Raw genomic sequence first — 24,216 nt, 5'->3', positions numbered from 1 at the left:
AAAAATCTATATATATAAATAAATAAAATCTATATATGAATATAAATAAGCATAACATTTTAACATAAGTAGTGCGACTCGACCGCATTCATCATGCTGCGCTATCTGTTGACTTAGATTTGAAATACTGCTAACAAAGGTCAAGTTAAAAAAAATCTTATATTTACAAAATATTTTAAAAGTACATACTTAAATTGAAAGAAACAAGTATTAATGAAATATTCTTAAAACGAATGGTCTATATTATAATGGCTGTTTTTACAAACTAACCTGCTTATAGAAAAAAAGTTTAATTATTCGTTGCCAACAAAGAGTAAAATTCCAAAGTTTTTCTTCAGTTATTACATGAACTTCTAAAATATTCAATAAATACTTTTTATGATAGAATTATTCAACATCTTGAATACCGGTATGAAAACAGAATTAAAAAATTTTTTGGATCAGTTATTTCATCATTTATTCGGATTCATATAATGAAGTAAAAAAAGTGACTAACGTGTACATCAATATCTAACATATTCATTTCCCAATATTTTGATCAATCTTTGTTGATGGTTGATACAGCGTTAATTAATAACCCAAACTAGTACTTTTTGTTGCAAATCTAGCTTACAAACTACTAAAATATTCTTGATGAATATATGAACATACTGAGCAAAACTTACAAACATTAAGTTAATAAATAAATGATAAATTTGGTCGTATAAATTATGAAATTAACACTTACAACATTGGTTTTTAATAGACCCCTGCTTGACCGTTTCTCAGAACTGACTGACGGTAAAAATAACAAGTCCGGTAAAGCAAAACAGAATAGTACAAGAGCCGGGAAGAAAAAAAGGCAGCTATCTTACCCCAATGTTTGATTACTTTAATGAAAATTAGGTATAATTAATAGTCAAAATTGATGAGTCTGCCAAGTATAGGTAAGGGGAATAAAAAATGGCAGCTGTTTAAAAATATAATAAAAACTTAATGTTTCATTCGGAGCTCTATATCTTAAACCATTGGACGTACAGATGTCTGCCAGGGCTCAAATTAAAGCTAGTTAAATTTACTACAAAATAGTTAATTATGTTTATCTTTGTAGGAGTAGTTGTTTTATGATATTTGACAAAATAAACTCACAAAATGTTAATTTCTAGTTGTTCGTATAAAATGTTGGATTTTTGAAAAAATATATCTCTAGATCCATAAGACGCATATATGTCTGCCAACACTAAAAATAAAGGAAATTTGACTTACTATACAGTAATTTATGACACTTATCTTCGTAAGGGTAGTAGTTTTTATGATATTCACATATGAATATAAATTTGGCAAATGAAAATTTGTCCGAACAACTATATATCAATTTATTTTAGCGAATTTCATGTAAACTACTACTCCTACGAAGATAAACATCATAAATTACTTTATAGCTCATTAGACTAGCTTTAATTTAAGTGCTAATAGACATCTGTAAGTCAAATGGTTTTTGAGATATAAAGTTTTCAAAATAAATTCACTAACTACTAATTTTTCAGTACGTCCCAATCAACATATTTATGAAATGTTGCTTTTTAAAAAGCTGTTTCTCGAAAACTATTTAACGTAAATAACTCTATTAGGGTTCATATTTTAGTAAATTTACTCTTCCTTAAATGACGTTTCCTTAGGTTTTCTTGTGTTATTCCTACTTTTTAAGATATAGAGCTCCGAATGAAATATTAGTTTTTTTTTATCGCTTTGAAACAGCTCCCATTTTTTATTCCCACTACCTATACTTGGCAGACTCACCAATTTTGACTATCATACATAGCTTTCATTAAAGTAATAAAATATTGGGGTGAGATAACTGCCTTTTTTCTCCTCTTGGGTTCTTGTACTAGAACAATAACTTTATGACTACAATAAAAAAAAATTGATATTTTTTAAAGTTTAATTTAATACTTCAAGTAAAAAGAGGTTTAACTACTACTTATTTTATTTATTTTTTATAGCGAATTGAATGTAAGTTAATAAATACTGAGTTCATTTAATTAAAATTAACTAGCTGTAGTAAAAATGTAATATTTCTATTTATCATAACACACTATAGTACATGTTATGTAGTAATTATATTAAATCGTCATTTGCTCAATGCACACTGGAAACCAGCACGTATTCATGTGGTTGACGTACTAAGTAGATCAATGGAGGAACTCTGGTGCGTGGAGGTCAATCGCGTTTGCTTCCGCCGTCACATTATTTTACTTTTTTAGTTCAGAACATTCATTAACTCAATAAACTCAGCAGTATTTCTTACGTGACTCCACTAAATATCTCATAATCGATAAAAATTTCGATTAAGATGTTGCAAATTCAAAATAATAAATAAAAACAATACACAAATGAGAACATGGGACAAACATTAAAAACCCCTTCTCTAAAAGAGTAATTTGTACCCAGCTCAGTTACCTTGGACGATTGCCCCAGGTGTGAGGCAGCAAGTGATGAGAATGAGGACGTGCAATATGCTCCTAGAATTCTGAGAGCTGAGTGTGCAGTGGACCAATATGTGAAAGAGAGTTTTATTGAACTCCTTTGCGTTGCCAATTATTTTGAGTGAAAGTTTTTACGACTCATTGTTTTGATGATGATAACATTGAATTATATGATCAATTTGATAGTTAATTTTATGTTTTTTTCACAGAAAGTAGAATTGAATAATTTATGATTAATGCAATCGCCACTTTTTGACGAAATATGGGTAACATAACTCTTTGCATGGATTTTACGCAATAATTTTAATACTGTGCAGTATAAAGCATTATCCTATCCAAAAAAAAGAATCATAGTTTGCTTTAATATAAAAGATAATAGAAGAGTATTAATGTGATACTGATGATTATATTAAATTATGATTATACTTATAATTATATATGATTATATTAAATGAAATATAATGGGGCAAAACTGTGAAGAACACTTTTATCCTGTTTGATGTGAAAAACAATAGAACATCAGAATGAGAAAAATTATAATTTCTGAGCTTTAAAAATCAAGTCAGGTCCAAACCCGAATGATGACCTAAAGAATTATTGGTGAAAAATGATTAAGAAACCCATTTTTATAACAACGGCACTTCCTAAATTAAGATTTCTTAATGAAATAAAATGAAAATAATCAACAAAATAAATTAAACATTCTATTAGGTACATCTTGCATTGATTAGAAAAACCCACATAGTATTAAATAGTATTACTTTTTATTTATGATCTTAATTATAATTTCAAATTTATTTCATGTGGCCTCTTTCATTTATTGTGAAATACTTTACTACAGCTAAAATAGTAAAAACTAAATTATTAAAAGCCATGAAAAATAATTATTTTTTCCACGATATTTTTTGTCTAAATATTTTTAAAAAAATTCCAACATCGTGCTTGATAAAACAATTACTCATTTCATAACGCATTCGAACTTAAATATTAAAGTTAAAATCAATGTAAAAAAAAAAAAAAATAATAATATCTCTAAACACAGATTCTATAAATATACATTAATATTATAATGAAAATTTATTTTGATAAATTATACAGAGAAAATTTATCAGATTAATAAACTTGTCTAAATAAAAAAATAAACTTATCTCTTTTTATAATAGCATATGTGTTTAAAAAAAACATTCTTAGGCGATCTTGTTGTTTTTGTATTTAGCTGCATCATAATATTGTGCTAGACTTGTAGAAAAAGGGATAATGTTATCAGGTTATTAAACAAAATGTTTGTTTGTCCTTAAAAAGTTTTTATTTAATATTTGTTTTCTCTATCAATAGGTTGGGGAGCGATAGTTGGCGGGAAATTTTTCAAACACTTTTTTCTTCTTGTTCTGGTTACCATAAAGTTAGAATATAATCCTTAGAGTTTTATGATAACTATAATATAATAAATAGAACTTAACTTAGCTGTACGTAAGTAACGAAAAGTAAAAATATAAAATATTGATAAAGACAGAAAAGGGTAATAATTAAAAAGTTCAACTAATATTTGATTTGAATTTTTGAGAATACTTGCGCGATTTAGCGACACTTATCTCAGTATCAGGTAACATTGAAATCGTGGTTAATAAAACTGTAGACCAGTTTTCACAGTTCGCTATGTTTTAGTAAACGTTTGGACAAATCTAAGTTATTCAAATCTCAGTTTTACCAGAGATTGGTTAAACCGGCCTTACGGTATTGTAATTTACTTCTAATCAATTGAACTATCTACTTGGCGCATTGAACATACTAGGACTATTGAACATAATGCAGTTGTTTTGTTCGACGACATTCAGTTCTTAGGTATAAATATAGTAAAGAGATAATGTCAACTGGTCGGATACGTTTCATATATGCAAATAAGATGGTGTGAGCGTGAACAGTCACCATTCCAGAGAAGGCCAGGCTGCGCTCAACATTAATATTCATTAACAATGATTGGTCTCTTGAATGAACACCTAGCAACGAAAAATTTGACGTGGCAAGATTGGATGAATCATGATTCTGCTAGATGATTAAAGGTGTCTCAACTTCATGGAAACTAAAATTGAATAAATATAATTTTGGTACATAGGCAACAGTTAATTGAAGTGTTCTGCAGAAATCTGTGGTTTCGTTGAATTAAGTACTCCACGAATAGCGTTAACGATAAACGATCAAGTCACGTTCAGAATACAAACATAATATTACTATTCCGAACACAATCTTCTAGTAATTTTTCTATGAAAGCAATCTCCTTTTGAACGGTATAATTTTTTATTTAATGTTTGAAAAATTTGTTGACCAATCCAAGGGCCTCTTTTTAAAAGAAATTTATAAAAAGGAACTAACTACGTTGTTTATCAAAATGTTTTTTTACGACTTAATATTACAGGGGTAAATAGTGAATATAGCAAAGAATAAGTCTCTAATGCTTAAGGAAGGATCGTATGCACCAAAACTGAAAACCTGTTAATTTGATCACAGGTAAGGGATTCTTTTCTCAATACTAAAAACTTAGAAGAAATATCAGAATTTTTTTTTTTAAGGGAGCTCATAAATAAATTGAAACTCTTTTGTCTGAGTAAATTAATTACTTTAAAACGCAACAAAGTTGAAGTAGTGTTTCAACATACACACTGTATAAACTAAAATAAAAATGCAGAAAAAAATATAATTTATTAAGACAAGCGGGGAGGGAGAGGAGGAGGAACTGTTAAACTATTAGTTTGACTCTTCACTGTACTCTCTTTTTGTGGGACTATTTCGATAACACTGAGCTCAAACCACCTGATTTTTCCGCCAACGTTATACGGATCACGGATCCTGGATGCGCTTGGCATATCATTTTTCCCAAAACTAATACAAATTTTCCAAAAGAATGAAAATGATACATTTAATTAAAAAATTTATCTAAAATACGTATAAAATTAAAATTTCCACGAAAGTAAAAATTATAGTACTAAGAACCGATTTTGTTATAAAAATTGGCTCCCTTCATTCACACCTTTTGTTTTTGATAACCTTTGATTTTTTATATGAAACATAAATTAGTAGCATTGTTCTAATAAATTCTTTCTGTCCACATTATCGTGTCCACGAGTTAGATAATTATAAACGACTACCAAAAAATAATTGTAAAACATTTTCGATCAAGTTATAAATTGATCAGAATCGATAACAAATGAATTTAATGAAGTGAACTATACAAAGCTAATTTATCTAAATTAAAAAAATTTTTAGCTTCGCTTCTATAATTTCTATAGAGCATAAATTCATATCATTTACCAGAGCAAATTTTCTATTGATGATTGCAAAAGGAATTTTTTAATTTAAGTTTAGAGTGGATGTGCAGTAGTCAAGTTAAATTGACTAAGTTTGATACGAGTTGCTACTATTTCAATCGTAATATGATTTTTGTTTTTAGATCAAAAATATGCATTAACGTAATTATTAGCCTTTTTGTTTCATGCGAAAAACTATCACAAATATTATGCTGGAGCTCAAGAAATATGTACAAAATAAAAATTCAAAGGACTGTATGACATTGAAAATGGCAAGTACGTTTGATTTATGAGCGGGAATATCTGCTCTATTCTTCACTTTTCTTTGACGTCTATCTATATGCTACCATCCTTTTTCACAACAACAACAATACCAAGAATTATTCCACTCAGAATCTAACCCATAATACTTTGGAGTTTGGTCAAATTAATTTAAATTATTGGATTTCAAACATTTACATCATTTCAAAATAAAAATTGAGAGAGCGTTCTCCTTTGTGATTCGTGTTTAATTAAATTAATTATAACCGAATTCATTTTTATTCCTTCTTTTTTTCAAATTTTTATCTAACCGTTTTTTGTCATATCTTTAATTATTAGGTTATTTTATTACCTAATAACAGCCGTTATTTTATAAAACTCCTGTAGATTTATTTTCCTTATTTTAATCTTTATTCACTGCCCAAAAACATGATTAAATGAATATTGTTTTTAAGATGTCGAATAATTATTTCATTATAAGTGCATTTCGGAAACATGAGAACCTTCAGCTGCAGTAATCATCCGTTTACTTATTTATAAATCACAATAAACATAACACGTAATGTAAAAAGTAATAACTTAATGTAAAAATGTTCAATGACACAAAGTATGTATTTGTTTTTATTTATCTTTTATATCACTATCTTACAAGCAAAGAAATAATTCATTACCATTGACGCAAATAGATAAAAACAATACGTAATCTAATGAATACACTTTGTAAATTTAAACGGGAGTATTTTCATTTAATTTAGTAGTCTTCTGTTACTGAATGTCACACCGTAAGCAACTTTACTATGAAAATAATTTTCAAGATAGTTTTAAGAAGGTAAAGTATATTTTGCCATTAACTATTTTGTATGACATCATATCGTATATAGTAGGCTGTAAAAAACAATAATTGAATTAGAGAATGGAGTAAGGAACCAGCCAATATTTTATTGAATTTGTGTTTCAAATGCTGTATCTTTCACTGTTTATCTAAATCTCTATAAAATATGGATATGACCTTGAATTTATGTTACGAAATAGAAATTTTTTCGATAGATCTTGGAAAAAACGAATAAAAAAAAATATAGTTTTTTTGTTGCATAATTATGTAGCATTATGTGTTCTATAGTCTACCTCAGATTAATCAAGTGATGTTCTATTGTAACGTTTTAGTGAGGGGGCAAAGATTTTCTATTGCCTCGCTGGGCAGACTAATAAACAGCCTTCTTGATAGATTAGAAAGGGCTACATATATCCTTTATATGTCTTACAAATCGTTGCAAAGTTTTGGATGTGTACAATGTTTAATGATTTAGAGATAATTTGGAATCCTGATGCAAAAAAATAAGAATTTCAGGATGAATTTTAGGTACACACCTACGGTTGATTCTTTAGGATAATCGTATATCTTAGCTTCATAAATACATTGATAAATAATATATATGTTTAAATAAATAGCTCAAATGTATAAATCATAAAATAACAACAATAAAAATGTAAATCATACAAGGTAATACCCTCTGAAACTGGTATCACGATTTCTCATTTTTACGCTTTTATGGTCGAAGATGTTAATTACTCACCAATAAAACTAGGTAGTGTTCGCGTCAAACACGATATAAAATATATAAGTTTTCATAGGCTTGGTTCTATCTATTGCAAATTCTTGGAAACAAACAACTACCAACAACCACCTCAAGTGAGTTTCTATCATCCCCACTCATGTTCTAACCTATCATTCATCAACTTCTCATATTCTACATAAATATCTTCCTATGTTAGAGAAAAGACTTTTCTGACTATGATTCTAGATCCTGGAAGCCGAACAGAGCTTTTGGAGTTCCCACTAGGAGATAAATTTTGTACATTGGTATGTACTATAGAAATTGCAGACATTATGCGATAGGTTCCGTATCTTCTACCCTTCACATAAAATATATAAAGTTTAACTTACACACATCGGTTGCAATTTTGTAAATGAGGTTATAAAGTCAGGCGTTAATATGGAATGGGTTACATTTTAAAATACTAGAAAAAATAGACTAGTAATAATAATAACATAATTCCGAAAAATTCAAGGAATTCTTATAGATGTGTTTAATTATTCTTTGTTCAACAATTAACTTTTATTCCCTTCTCAATCTCCTTGAGATTTTAGCTGATTTACTTGAATTATTATCCTTTAAGTTCTAAAATATAAAAAAAAAATTTAACGTGTTCTTTACTTATTTTCTAAAACTACTTTTTTTTGCCTATCATTCTTTATGTATTATCAAATTGAGTATTGTCTAGTAAAAAAAATAAATAAAATAAAAGGAGAGACATAATACTTTATCTTTTTCTTATCTCTGTAAGATACCCCGCTATAGAACAAGCGTCAATTTTTAGTATTAAAGTTTTAGATGCTTTTACTCCAGAATTGCTTTTGATAAATGAATACATTGACAACCTAGACCTTGACAGCGGATTTCTTTCCGCTTTTGACCTCTTGGGTTCAATCCTTTAAAATCCATTACGAAGATTGGCTTACAAGCCACACCCCTGGTAACGCGATAGCGGAAGGATTGCTTTGTATCACATGGTCCAGTTGCAGAGAGACGATATGCAAGTCAGTCATGGTCCGGAAATTTGATCGCTTGCATTTTTTATAGTAATGTATAAGCTAGTTTAAAGGTTTATAATTCTGTACCTTGGTAAGAGTTGAACCGATGTCCATAAATACCAATTTTTTGTTAGTGCCATTTGCTAATTCGAAAACGTATTAAATAAAATATTAATACGTTTAAAATTCAAAATAGTAATATATAATAAACTTTTAATAAAATTTAAATAAAAAGATTTCGAGACGGGGACTTTTTCAAAGCGCCAATGTCAATTCTACATTTAACTAAATAATGTCAGATGTGCACTGAGCTTTTTCTCAAAACACATAAAATGATATTGACCCTTCTTTTTTGAATTTATAGTTCCTTAATCTGTATTGTTTTGTAATTAGAGTTTAAAAATTGTAAGCAATGGAGAATGAAAGTGAAAAAGCGAGGGCACAGAGTTACCGATTTTAATTTTAAAATTAATCAATTTTTTTTTTATTGGAAGAAGATAGTTAACCGTATGAAGTAGATTGTTAGAAGATAGTCCGGGCTGCATCCAATAAAGGTACCAAAATAGTAAAAGAAAATTATTTATTGTTAATGTATGTTTCGCCCCACTTTGCAGGGCATCGCCAGGGCTGTCAGATTGTAACAACGGACAACATTCCTGTCTTCCTACAATCAATTTTTTTTTTCTATTTTGCATAAAACAAAGACAAAAAATGAGTATTTTTGTAGATGCAGAATAGTAAGAGTAAAACATTGTTTTAAAAAAAGTCTTTGTTAAAATTTTATATATTTTGTTTTATTCTACTCGCCCAACGTAGTAAACCTGTCCAATAGTTTGGATTTAGAATCACCATAATAATTGAATGATACAAACTTTTGGAATAAGGTGTCAGGTTTGATTAAAAATATGAAATGAAATGAAATGAAAAAAATAATTGTATTCTGGGACATATGTCCCCTAAGAATAAATACATGGTTCATACATTAAGATTTTTGTTTGGCAAGAATTTACAAGTTTTTCAGTAAGTAAAATGAAATTATATTGGGATATTGGCCTAGCTACTGTTTATAATGTTAATCAATATATGCCTATTTATTTAATTAAAATGATGCGGAGGATTGGTTATACAATAAGTGGAGGAACAGGTGTTGTTTAAAGGAAAGAATGGAGATAGGAAGAGAATTCCAGAAGGAGTTTGCATGTATGACGGAGGATTTGCTAAAGAAGGCGGTTCTATAGGAGGGCATTTATAAATCGATCGGTTGGGATCTGGTGTTTAAAGTGGATGGAAGAACGAAGAGTGAGGAGATCAAGGATATATGTAGGTTTTTTGATTTCAAGAACTTGGAATAAGAAAACACCACGGAGGTATTGCCTTCGGGAGGTTGGATAGAGCCACTTCAACTCTGTATACCAGCGGGAGACTTGAGAGCGCCTTGGAAACCCAAAGATAAATGTTACAAAGAAATTCATGATTCTCTTCAGTCTCAACTATAGTCCTGCAAATAGCACTCCATAGACCAAGGAACCGTAGTCGAAGTGGGGGAAGTCGAGAGACGTTACTAGGAACTGACGAGTTTTCTGAGAAGTGTAATTACGGAATCTTAGGAATTGTTGGAATACAGTTATGGATTTGCGTGTAATTCGAGAAATGTGATTATTCCAGGAGAGGTGTTGGTCGAAGGTTACTCCAAGTTTTTTTATTGTAGGATAGAATGAATCGGTTGGTTATTAAGAAAGAGTAGAGGACAGTAAAAAATATGTTATTGGCCTAAAGAGAAACGACTTTACCACTCATAAATATTGTATTTTGATATGCAATTGTCTGATACAGGTTCAAGCGACCTTTATAGTTGGAACACCTGAAAAATAATTTATATTTTTATAGAACCATTATTTTTCTATTTAATTTTCATGATTTTTAATTTGTTAAAAATTCTATTTGACATATTAAGGAGTTTAAACTTTATGATATTTTGTGTAATTAATATGACCTTTACCCTCTGCCATACATACAATAATCTAGATTTTTCAGATCAGTTCCAGCGGCTTTTTTATCCTAGAAGCTTCTCTTATTCGTTGGCGAGATATAGCCTATACTTCCATTATTTATTCATTTTTAGACGCTTGAAAACTACGAATGGGACTGTATAATATAGGGGGTACCGAACGCTTCAGTCGGCTTATTTCTTTTATATTATTCGTAGGAATAGACGATCGAAACAAATATACAAAAGCTAGAAGCACATTATGTCATTGGCTTTCATCCTGTAGTAATATTAGCTGGACTATGACATAATGAGCTGTTTTCCAACGGCCTGGAAAAGCAGCCGGGGCGACGATAGCCCCTGACAGAGCGCCCTCCCTGAATTGGCGCTTATCAGCCTGTCAACTCTTCACCAGCGATAACTGTGAATGCCCCTTAGTCCGCCTCCCAGCCTTGGTCTCTTCAAGAGTATTTCAGTTCCCGCCCATTGTCCATTTACGCAGGACGAAAAAAAAAAAAAAAAAAAGAAAAAAAGAAGCATAGTTCACCTAAAACATCATCTTAAAGTCTTAAGGTAAAAAAAAATTACCTTTTCTCAAACGTCCCTCCTAGAAAAAAATACTTAGTGTTTACAACTTATAACTATATTTTTATGAGATATATTTTTTCTAATGTAATTTTAACATTTTTTATTATTGAAAATATTTATAAATTATAAGATTGTGATTAACGTACAAAAGAAAGTTTATTTATACAGTATGTAGAGAGGGATCATTATGTATCACGTTTTCTGAACTACAAAAGAAAAATTAATATGAAATTCAAAGTTTCTTCTTTGACTAATATAACCAATATGAATCAATTGAGATTATAAAGTTTCGAAGAGGACTACACGATGACAAAAAAAAAAATGTATAAGTCGGATGAAGTGGTGGTTAGAACAGTGGATGGTAACTACATTTACTTTTCCCATTGATTTGCACCATGAAAGATTAAAACACCTGCATTCTTTTCGATTATTATAAGTCTCTACAAACCCCTTAAGTTTGATTTTGAACAATTAGATGTTTAGCAGAGAGAGAACATAGAATATTAAAACAAGAAACTACTAAAGTTCCACAGGAACTTCATTAATCTAATTTATATATAAATGAACTTAAAATTAAAAAAAAACATGTATGGAAAAATTTAAAAAGAACTATAAAATTGTTATTTTATATTGTTATGTAATATATTTTATATGCTTATATTTATATTTTATATACATTGATAATTAAAGTGTTAAAGTCAACAAAAATTAATAAAACAATGAATCTATTCTCTTTATTACATATTCAAAAATCTAAAAGAAATTAGAAGTTAATTAAGTATTTCATACACGGAATGTAATGAGTTTATAAGTACCTATCATTTATATAAATACGAACCCTTCAATCAAAAGCTTTTATGAGTACCGAACATTTATATGATCAATAACCCTTCAATCAAAAATTATTTATGTGCATTGATGTATATTCTTAAAGGGTGATCTATCCTAAGGAAGGTTTAATAGGTAATTAAACACAGTTGAGTGATATGGGTATCCGCCTGACATAATTAGCAAATAAGAATAAAACTCTCCAGGGAACGTTGTACAGAATAGTCTGTAACTTATTAACTCATCTCCCCAGGAAGTTAGTGAAATTGGTTATTCTACTGAAAACTCCTTACGACTGGACGTGACCGTGACTATATTATTATTTACTCTTATGGGCATAATCGGGAATGGAAATTTAGTTTTGCAGGATATTAAAAAAAAAAAAATTAGTTAAAAACTGTACGAAGGTTCAGTACTTTAATAAAAAAAAATATTTAAACTTGTATTTGCCTGTTGATCTTCACCATTTAATGCTCAACATACAGTCCTAAGTGAATGTTGTTCATATAGAAACATAATTGTTTATGTATTGTTTTGCCTCTCAGAGCTTTTGTCACTTAATTTCAAATATTTAAGCATTATTTATGCTTCTTACACGGAAAAGGAGTTATTTCAATTCACTAAAATGGAAGGAAGACGTCAAAGTATTCAGATATTAAAAAAAAAAAATTAAAAATTGTTATTTTTCTGGACCGATTTGTCACTTTCCTTGAACCTGAATGTTTGAACGTAATTTTGTGAGAAAGACACTACTACATCACTCTGATAAATCTTGTTGGCCCGAAGATCGCCAATCCCAGTACCATGTCAAAACACATTCCAGACTATCTGTGTAATTTACAAACCATAAATATCCAAAAAAAAAAAATAGCTACATATTAATAAACGAGATCAGTAAAAGATCCACGATTTTCAATAGGCATTTGCCATTTTAGCTAGTTGACCTGTAGATAACCCGTCCTGGAACCATGTACACTCATGGCTTGGTTGTCCCAATCTAGGCTACCCAAAAACCATAAATATCTAAAAAATGATCCTATATGTATGTACGAGATCAGTAAAATTTGTATTTATATTTAATTTTCAATGGACATCTATACTGGAATTTACCATTTTACTAAGTTAGTGTGCACGAAGGTTAACCTACCTTCAAGGTTACCTGTTGACATAAATCTTATAATTAAAATAGACGAGTTAGCCGAAACTTGTTAACAGTCAACGAGTACTCGTGAATTTTTTTTATTTACGTTCTCATGTTAAAACCCCACAACATAATGAACTACTTCATAATTGGAGTATTCCGCTGATGTAAGATAAGTATTGCCACAATTCATAAGCATCTCCAAGACAAGTTAGTTTGATGCTAATTTGATTAGTAGTTGCGGTTGCAAAATTACCATAGCGTAAAATCTTTTTTTTGTCTTCCTGGAATCATAAACTGTCGTTAAACAGTTGTTTAGTTTTATTACTTTAACAACAAACATAATACTATCACAAAAGGTAAAAATCGTCTCATCATTTAATAATAGAGAAGTTTATTTTTTTTATTTTTTCCGGTTAGTAACATGATTCATGTTACCACAAATTTAAGTTGGTACATGAGAATCTATTTTTATCATTGTATTTGTATCTAAATAATTTAAATATAAATAACAATAAACACGCCCAATGTGGCAGATTTGAGCAACACAAAGTTACTTTTTTATAATTTATTATTTTTTGGCCGACTCCCATTGGAGTCCTATACTGCCGAACACAAAGTTATTTTATTACACAATCAAATCTATCATCACGCTAAACTTACTATTATAATAATCAAAGAGAAAACACCCTTAAAACTAAATAATAATCTGGATATGGGCATACTAAGTAACAAGAATCTTCATTTAAATACTTTTAAAATTTTAACTATTCCCACATGCAAAAAAAAAAGAAAAAAATAATTTTGTGAACTTAATCATTTGTTTTAATAATCACCTATCATACATTAATTTAAAAATACTCTTATTTTATGTGGACTAAACAAAACAATAAAAAAAAAAGAAAAGGGAAGGAGAAAAATGAAAAAAAAATCATTCTATGAATTATTGAATTTTATCGTTTCAGATCTTCTCAATTTTTATACATTTATTTTTAATTTTAATTTATTTCATTTTTATCGATTTTTCACGAAATATTAATTAGAATCCTAACTCATAACAATATTGCTTATATAAGATATATATTATACTACAAGAAATTTTTATCTGGTTTGGTAAACAACATTTTGATACATAACAGTATACCTTTTCTATAAGGTTTTGAGGTCACAAGTTCTTTGGGGTTTTATTTGTTTCATTTAATACCTCTCATCGCCTGGAAAAATATCGGGTTCAACTTCACGAACGGTCCTTCTAAGCATTTTCAAAATATCTGCAACACACTTCACAATACGTCTTATGCTAGCGACAAAAATAAAAATAATGTTTCTTGATCCGAATAAATACCATTTTAAACAAAACAAACTCGAACCAATAAAACTGATGAATAAATTAATAGGATGGTTAAAACTTATTATCAAATAAAATAATAGAGGATAAGTAGTGGTGGAGAGGTACTTGATGCCGTGAATGTTCTGCCTACATTAGCTAAGTGCGACGACAAAACTGTGTCAGGAGCATGCGTGCGAGATACGCCAACGCTATTTTGATTTAAAAGTCATAAACCGACACTTAAATATTTTATTACTTGAACGAACATAGAAGTAAATAACTTTTTTTTGGAAAGTTAAAACCCAATTGATGTAAACGAGAACGTGAATAGTACTGTATTAGTATTAGTATTCATATCGTTTTCCACTAAGCAGGTAATTACTGAGAAAGATTAAATATTATCTAAACTAAATAAATAATACTTACTTAAACGAGAGACATTTTGCAAAAACCAAAGACTTGTTTACTAAACATTTCTATTTATTTATTAATAAATTTTATTCTTTTGAAACCAAGTCCCCTTTTTCATTTTAATAATTTCTGAATTATTTATTATCCTTGTTTTAGTGTCCTTTAATCTTCAGGAACACATTACCACTTTTTTAGTTACCCTGTTAGATATATATAATCTATATAATTATATTTTGTTCTATTTATGATTTGAACATTTTTACATGGAAAGTTAAATTACTTAGACCTACTGCTATTTTAGTGAATGGTATTAATAAAGTTGTACTATTTAAATTAAAAAATAAACAACACATCATGATGGAGACACCTTGGAATATCCATCGTTTTGTAGTACACCCATATACTTTTTTGCCACACTGAATGTATTAAGATATTTTTTGGGGCTATAAAGCATCGCTGCTTAAGCGATAAAATATTATTAACAGTAGCTCGAGCATTACAACGAACTGCCTATCTTTGTCTGGGAAAAATAATATATTTTAATATTTAAATCACACCACCTAAACGCTAGTTGACACCCTAATAAAAAATATGACAGAAATTAACCACTAAAATATAATCTTAAAATACTAATGTCAATGAATTGTCCTCACCTGTTGTAAATAAAATATTTACAAGTACTATTCAGGTAACACTAAGACCCTCTAGTGGATAAGCTATCACACTAATCATTAATATATCTGAAAATATTATATTTTTAGATTTAGTGGATTTTAAATGATCTTCCTAGATAAAAATGTGTAATTTTCCTTTAATGGTATATATTTCTTGGTGTATATGCACACTATACCCTAAAATCGATTTCATCCGGTATTTTCTGTTTGTTAATTGCTTCAGTAGATCGTCTGAAGAAGCGATCTCTCAAAATATTATACATATATATTTACATGAACATAAAAGACGTATATGAAAAAAACTGTTTTCAAAATATTTCTAACGGTTTTTATTGTATTATCTTATTTTATCCATTGTAACCTAAGAGCTACGGGACAAAACAAACTCATTCGTTGGAAACTTCAAAATTCACCAACTTTATACGAAACGCTACAAGTTAGATTTTCCATTCTTAACTGAAAAGGATAGGTTAAAAGGCTAGTTACATTTTTTGAGTCAGCAGAATCGATAGATGTGATCTAATTAAAGCAGTAATAATAATATTAAAGTTAGAATTTTAAAATTTCTAAATTCCCGTAGTTGATTTTGAACTATAGGAAAATTTTCATGATTTCCTTTGTACGTTAAATATTTTTTTCACTAATTTTATAATCACCTACCACTAAATTCTTTATAAAAAAATCATATTTTTTTAAGAACTATCGTGAAGAATATGTCTACAGATATCCAGCACAGAAATGACCTAGCATTTATGCCAAGATATTCAAAGAAAGCGGAGAGAAATTTCTTCAAAAATAGGACGAACGCTGGAGGTAATAATTTAAAGGTTTAAGGATGCCAAAAAAAAGTATTTTTGTTACTTCATATTAATTCAAATACTATTGTTTATTATTTATTTTAGGGAAAATAACTCATTTTAAAATTAAACAAAGTTTAATTATTTAAAAATTGAAAGTCCCTGTTTATGTTTGGCTTTTCTGTTCATTATTACAAATATTATATTAGGTTAACTATATAATATATTAAAGATGGAATGAAAAAAACAAATGATCTATAGAAAATAAAATCCAATAGACATTGTTTATTGTATCTTAGCTAGAATTTGACGGTTTTTTTTTTCTTAATTTAGTATTTTACACAATATTATCTTTCAAACTAGCTGTTGAAAAGTTCTATGAAATTCTAATTAGGTGAAAAACTAATAAAAAATCAGGTATGGTGTTTCCTTGAAAAAATAAAATAAATTTTATTAGTCTATTTGTTTACCAAACTAACACCGAAAGCTGCAGAGTTTCTTCACCAAGATTGTGTTCCCTAACCTTCCACTTTTGTCTTCAAAACAAATGAAAAGTGATTTAATCGATTCATTTGAGCTGAAATACCGCAAAAAAAAGGAGGAGATAAAATTTGAAATCTCAAGAGCCGCTTCTCTAACACTAACTCATTTCACATACAAATTTTCAATCTTCCAACTATGAGAAAACACTATAATGAGGGTGAGACATACATGTTGAAAATCCCAACTCTAATAAAATAAAAATTTTCAAGTCTCTGACTCAATTAAGAGCATCTGTGATTAAAGGGGCTTATACACAAATGCTTATAAACCGTGAACAAAATGGTGAATATTGGAGAAAAAGTTGAGAATCCCAAGAATCACTTATCTAACACGAACTCATTTCAAATAAAATTTTTCAGTTTGGAGATAACTTTAAGTCTTCCATATTACAAGATTTTTTTTTTCAAAAACATTCTCTACGTGTAAAAATAAAATATGAAATGTGAATGTAATATTGATTGATTTGAATCTTAGAATAACCTTTTGGTACATGAATAATTTTTGTCCAGCAACTATATATATTTTACATACCTGAGTTAGAAAATACAGTTAGGATCTCTGATATGTAGTTGTTGGGAGCCATTTTTCCTTATCAGCTGTTGAGCATAGTCCCCACATCCGTCCTATTTCAGCGAGATAAAAGTTATATTCCTGTCCTGGTTACACAACAGCCGCTTGACTATTAATAATTTTAACTAGTTAACCTTTCGGATTGATATACAATTTCAGTCATTAACGCTTCTATGAATGATAATAACACTATTTATTATTATAGTTAATCTTAATATTTTTTAGTTTATCCCAATATTTTTTCAATCAAAATTACTGACGATACTGACAAAAAGTGGTATGTCATGAGTCCTCTACTTAAACGTAGGATTTAAATATCTGCCGCCGCCCATGCCAACATTGCACCCATTGGAGAGCGTGCATTACAATGCGGTCAGGTGGAATGGATGTCAAGAACACAAAAGACATTCTTAAGACAATGGCGAATTAACATTTTTAATGAGCCTTTAAACAGATGCATAACTCTTTCAGGAATCACATTTCTCATTTACTGCGTAAATAAACTGAATCGTGCCTCTAGCTAAACGAAAAACAAATATGCTGTGATTAAAAAATATATATTTCGGCTAAAATGTATGAAATATATAACACATTACGATCGATTAATATAGTTTAAATTGATTGATTATATAAGCTTTCCCCGAAAATATTTTTTTTTTGTTATTTATTCAATGTAATTTACAACTGTACAAATAATCAATACAATAAGTAAATCTGTGGAATGTTTTATTTACACTTGAAAATCTTGGGAAGGAACCCTTTGGTGGTACTTCAAGCATTAATTTAAATAAGAAAGTCCCATGGCCATCTTCTTTTCAGATGCCTCGGAGGATTATTAGGGATTGTTAAGGATGAGAGATTTAGAACTGATGGCTAAGGAGTTTGGAATGAAAAGACGCATATTTGTTTTGGGCAAAATCTGCAACGAATGGGATGTTAAGGTCTTTGTGAATGAGTTTATTTGAAACGGAATAAGGAGCATCAAGGATTTTACGTAGAATTTTGGATTGTAAGGATTGGATGCGGGAGGAATTTGATGGTTTGGTAGTGCCCCAGAGCTCAATTCCATATGTCCAAATTGGTTTGATTATCTTAGTATATAATAATTTTTTGTAATGTATGGGAAGTTTAAAGCGTTAGTCAAGAAGGTGTTGTAGCAATCGATATCGACGAGCAGTTTCTATTTTTTTTTTTTTAATAATTCAATAATTATGAAAATGATAAATGAACGAAAGAAACAAAAAATACTTTTAGAATATTATATCATTTCCAACTTAGTTCAAACCTTTCCCAATGAAACCAAGCTGAATGTATCATTTTTTAAGTGTAACTTTCTACATTCAATTATAACCAATATATTGCAACGAATAATTAAAAAAATTATAATTTGTTTGTTTTATGATTTATTATTTTAAATAATTTATTTATTAATGTATAAAAATATATACAAGTAAATTTGCTGTTAGTGATATTACATGATATACATGATACAAACAAGTGGAGAATTTGCCAATTAATAGAACTCCAATAACATTTCTAAAGGAGAAGATCTCGAGGCCAGACGCCTAGGAGGATTATACTGAAGGAGAAGCCAGGTTATAAACAAGTGAATTTGGGTGGTTGGAAAGTTTATCAAGGAAGGATTGGTATCTGGTTCTGGCCATGTCGGCAACATATAAAACATTGAGGTCCTTATGGATGACATTATTTGTGACAAAGACTGCAAGGATTGGGTTCAGGAGGAATTCGATGGTTTAGTGGAGTCCCAAATCTCAACTCCGTATGTCCAGATAGGCCTTATAATAGTCATGTAGATCAGTCAGTTTTGTAATAGATTGGAAGTTTAGACCATTTGTCTAGTAAATGTCAGAATTGACGATCGGCAATTTCCTATCTTTCCTGTCTTGTTTTAGGATTCTATTTCAGTCGTTTGTTCAAATGTAGTCCTAAGGATCTGTTTGACAGTAATAAGTGGAGGTCATGGGTTTTCGACGAAGGTAAATGTGATTTGGTGGAATTAATTTTAATCCTCCAGTTTTATTATAATCCTCCGTTATTATAATATTTCAAATAATTTCGGTATATTCATCCGACTTTTTTTTCATTTATTTAATAAACTAGAATATGTGCTAATTTCAAATAGTGTTAAATTAATGAAAAAATTATAATTAGTTGTTTATTTATTTTTAAATTTGTATAATATACTGGGGAATTCTAGGACAGACTCATAAGCTTCATCAATGACAATAATAACAGACCACTCGACTCCAGGCCTGACAAGACAGATAAAGGATAAGATTCAATAAATCCTTGGAAGATCGGATACATATCTTAGTATGATTGTGTATGTCTTTTTCAATTATGGCTAAAAGCTTTAATTTATACTAATGCAATGATTTTTTCTAGATACACAAAGCCACATATAAAGCGAAGACACACCATCTTTATGCGCATAGAAAGAAATTATATAAAAAGAAGAGTTTCTAAGTTGAATTAAAGACTTCACAATTTCTCTCCCTAAATGTTCAAACAGAAAAATTGCCATGACCTGCAAATACCTGACCTCATTATCCCATTTACGATTTTAGAAGGATGATTATAATATGAATAAAGAATATAAAGAAAGCGCTCTCATGACAAAATATTCCCTTGATTGGTAGCGGAATTTAATTATAGAAATCTGGGATAAAATTTTTAATCGAAATATGCAAAGAGAAACCAGACCACTTTCGCAACTGAAGCGGGCACGTTTCATAAATATGTAAACTTTCTATGGACGTTAAGTCCAACCGGAGGAAGCCCACATATACTTTAAATAGCAAAAATATTAATTTAGGCCTTTTCTTGCAAGATAGAATAAATTCGTAAATCTAATCAGGAGTTCGTATTTAAAAGTTTTGAGAAACTTTTAAATGAATTTTTGAAAGACGCGATGCATACTTTCTAGCCTCTAGAGTCTGCAGGTATAGTAGAATCCCTTTTGTCTGGCGTCTTCGGTACGAGAACCCTTGCTGTTCCAGTTTTGGTTAATTAATCCGAAGTTTAGGTATTTCAAAAAAAAAAGATTGACAGAAATGTATAATTAGGCTATTTTATGATACATGTAATATCATGTAGACATTTTACTGTGCATACGTAAAAATAGAAAAAAGTAAGTAGACAAATAACAATCACTGAAAAATTAATTTTATAAATATGGTGTAATTGCTTTTTGCTTTTCAACACTTTTTCTCTTCAGTTTTTCATAATTAGAGTATCTGAGGAGTATAAGTGCAAGTCACATTTTGCAAAAACTACGAAAAACAATTACCTAGACTAAACATAAACAAATTTAGCTAAATCAATGAATATCAATATTGAATAAAATAAAGTTTATGATCTTCAAAAACATTTCATTAAAAACCAAGTTTGTTTATTTTGAATGAAGATAAATGTTTTCTTTTTCTAAATGTTGAGAAATTTACGTTGAGAAAGTGACTTTTGCATATCAATTCTGCTATCCTTTTCTTTTTTCTTTCATTTTTTCCCGTTGCTATGCTAGTTAATCCGAAGAACAGTTAATGGGTACCGGTTAACAGGTATTAAACAGCAATACGCCAAATAGTTTTAAAAACTAAGTTTACTAGCGCCTTAGGTATGAACAAAAACAACAGTTTCTTAGTAAACACTCATTATATCTTTTGCGCAAGTCACGTTCGAATTGACGGCTATGTTTATGATTATAAACTAGTTTGCCCATAGCGCCATGGTAATTTTGTTTACTTGAAAATTATCATTGAAGTAAGATCACAATCATAATTGCTCGTTAAGCGGTCGGTTTCATTGAAGGTAATTTTATATTAATAATGTTCCGCTTACAGTTACCTTTCTGGCCTTGAAGAGAGCAACATTCACACAACTTATTTTATTAATTGTACGCAATCATCAAGGTAAAAAGCTACAACATGGTGTCAATTAACTTTATTTTTTTTTTTTACTAACGTAAATGATATATTACAGAATAAATAATAAATCATTTTCCATTTATTCTCCCCACTCCTCTCAATACAAACAGTTCGATCTTTCTTTGACTTTTATCAAATAGGTACGTTTTCTGTCTTGTTTATTTTTTTCCTTTATTCTTATCCCCCTTTTTCCATCTAGTTGTACTTTCATTTATATTTCTTCTTCTTATCTGTTACTGTTTCCGTTATTATTTATTGTCTATAACCTTTTATTTTTCTTATTTAATTTAATTTTTACTTTTCATTGTATACCCTTTTAACTTTTCATTTAATTTTTTACTTATGTTCCTTATGTCTTTGTATCTTTTTTAGCCCTGCAACGTGGGACGAAACGTAAGCTCAATTAAAATAGTTATTACTATTTTAGTTTTGATATGACCGCATCCAGACCATGTTCTATATAGATAGATGTGTAATAATAGTATTACACACGATCAAGCAGCGATCTTCCAATAAAGAATAAATGTAAATAACGGAAAGATGAAAGAATAAATGTTGGGGTGGGTGGAGTTTTTCAGACTACTGAGGATCGGGACTAAATAATTTTCATTTTTGGAACTTGTATCATGAATAGATAGTAATAATAATTTATAGTATCATTATTATAGAATAAATTGATAATAAAATTAGAAATTAATAATTACACAGTAATATGTACTGCTTCAGCTAATAAAAGGGCTTTAATGGATCATTATCTGAATATGTCAATTTTCAACTTGTAACGTGAGCGCCTATCATTAGAAAAAATAAGAACTATTCCACCTCCAAAATAGATATGTAAGTAGTAAAAAAAAAAAATTAAAAGAGATTGTATTTCACTCCTTCATCTAGTCCGATGCCCCAGGTAAGGCACATTAAAAATTCGTTTTTGATCTACTATTGATTGTTTCGATTTGCTAATTGATTTAGTCAGTAGTTACATGAGGATTAAAAAAATAAATAAAAAAGGCATATTTTACTAAAAAGAAATAAAATAAAAACTGTACGTTTAAACGTTTTTCCTTCACTCCCACATTTTAACATTTTTTTAATAATTTTTTTAAACCATAATTAACGTACTAATGAAGGCACTATGCTACTAATTAGGTATGAATTATTGCATCTCGAAATAATGAATTTATACTATTGAGATTTCATGAAGTAATATTTGCGAATATTCAAATAATAACTCTTATGCATTTTTAAATGCAAACTACAACATATAAAATGGCACTTCACTCTAAAAATCTCCATTTTACAAATAAATGGTTATAATAAACGTTATAGAGAATATAATTTTTTTTGATGCACTGAACCGAAGATATTTTGAAAAATTTGATTTTAGGCACCATTTTTCAAGACGTCGGCGATTCCCAGAGGAGGTGGTAGCAAACTTAGTATTATTAATAGTATTTAATATTTAGTTAAACAAAACATTCAATATACCTCCTGTGATCCATGACAAACCATAACAATCAGCATTGATCACAAGGAGTAAATTGGAGGTTTTGTTAGGCAAGTAACTGACTAATAGTTAATTCCCTAACAAAAAATAGTTTTTTTTAGTTCAAGCAATGCGATCATATCAATTTTTATAATTAGGTGCAATAAAAATATAACTTTAAGAATCAGAAGTTAATTGGTTCTGAGAAGAAGGGACCTAGCATCGCGGACCGCGTGGATACCCACCCCAGTGTGACCTTGTCGTAGCTCAACGAACCGGAGTCGAACAAGACCCGATGGCAGTAAACATGCAGTGCCTTGCGATAGCGTTGGCCAGGTTAGTGTCCCTGTATCCAGGAATATTGCAACTATAAATCTTCTCACTATATTGGCATCGACCTAGGAAGAATGTAATGTATAGTGAATACTAATCGCATGGTATAAGATTCAGAGTATCTTATTGTAATAGGAGCAATTATTATTTGAGAATTCTGAGTAGGAGATTATTTGAGGAGGGTAGAAGTAACAGAGTAAAAGAGGCAATTTTGTTAATAAATTTTTCTTTCTTATCTACCTATGCTCGAATTAATTTTTAGATTATGTATTGAAAACTCAATAATAAACTACTATTTTCATTGTGATATTTTTTTTTAAGACACCAAATAAGAACAAAGAAAAATCTAGACACGTTTACCTTAATGTTGAGAATAAAGTTTCCATTGAAATAGCTTATTGGGCACCATTGTCCAAGATGGCGGTGATTACCAGTGAAGGAAGCGGTAGCAAATTTTTGAAGTATTTAGGATGTGGAAATGCCGCGAAGTTTCATTTCACCACAATTATAAAAAAAAAAAAATGTATTAAATTGCATAAAATTCAGCAGTGATTTTGAATTTCTTAACCTCATTTTTCTCCAAATAGTTTATCGTATCTATCTGAAAATCTATCTGAAACTGTTTTTAAAAATTCAATAAAAAAATATAGTCAAATCATATTTATCTAGTTTTCAAATAAGTATACTGTGGATATGGGTTAGATTACATAAACTTTTATACCTTCAATCTTATTTAAGTAAAAACACAGATGTCCAAATCAGGGTTCAAACAGATATCTTGAACTTGAAATCTTAAAATAAATAAATCTTGAAATTGAAAATATACTAGAGAGTCGGCAAAAATTTAAGTTTCTGCACTACTTTTGATTTCATCACAAAAACACATTGTGCCTTTCGTCCTAAAGCAGAGTAAACAGCTGAATTAATACTCATTGGAAAGTTAAGTTAAAATTCCGAAATTCATAT

At 29.3% G+C, this 24,216-nt stretch overlaps 2 protein-coding genes and 1 long non-coding RNA gene across 9 annotated transcripts in view; 1 reads left to right on the top strand and 2 right to left on the bottom strand.

The window, feature by feature from the left end:
* The window catches only part of LOC106678941 (ATP-sensitive inward rectifier potassium channel 12), a 388,098-nt gene that overhangs the window by 14,987 nt on the left and 348,895 nt on the right, over positions 1-24,216 (bottom strand). The window lies entirely within an intron of this gene.
* The window catches only part of LOC106678943 (inward rectifier potassium channel 2), a 62,771-nt gene that overhangs the window by 19,578 nt on the left and 18,977 nt on the right, over positions 1-24,216 (bottom strand). The gene's annotated exons all lie outside the window — the stretch shown is intronic.
* LOC136797306 (uncharacterized) overlaps positions 6,797-24,216 on the top strand; it is a 103,361-nt gene continuing 85,941 nt past the window's right edge. For both annotated transcript variants that reach the window (XR_010845164.1, XR_010845163.1), the window contains exon 1: positions 6,797-6,857. This is a non-coding gene — a long non-coding RNA (uncharacterized lncRNA). The remainder of the gene's footprint in view (positions 6,858-24,216) is intronic.

This window comes from Halyomorpha halys, unplaced genomic scaffold (genome assembly GCF_000696795.3).
Source record: "Halyomorpha halys isolate HHAL.00 unplaced genomic scaffold, Hhal_1.1 Scaffold169.1, whole genome shotgun sequence".
In the NCBI taxonomy this organism is placed as follows: domain Eukaryota; kingdom Metazoa; phylum Arthropoda; class Insecta; order Hemiptera; family Pentatomidae; genus Halyomorpha; species Halyomorpha halys.
Note: the sequence above shows the minus strand (reverse complement) of the source record. Positions and strands in the feature narration are given on the sequence as shown.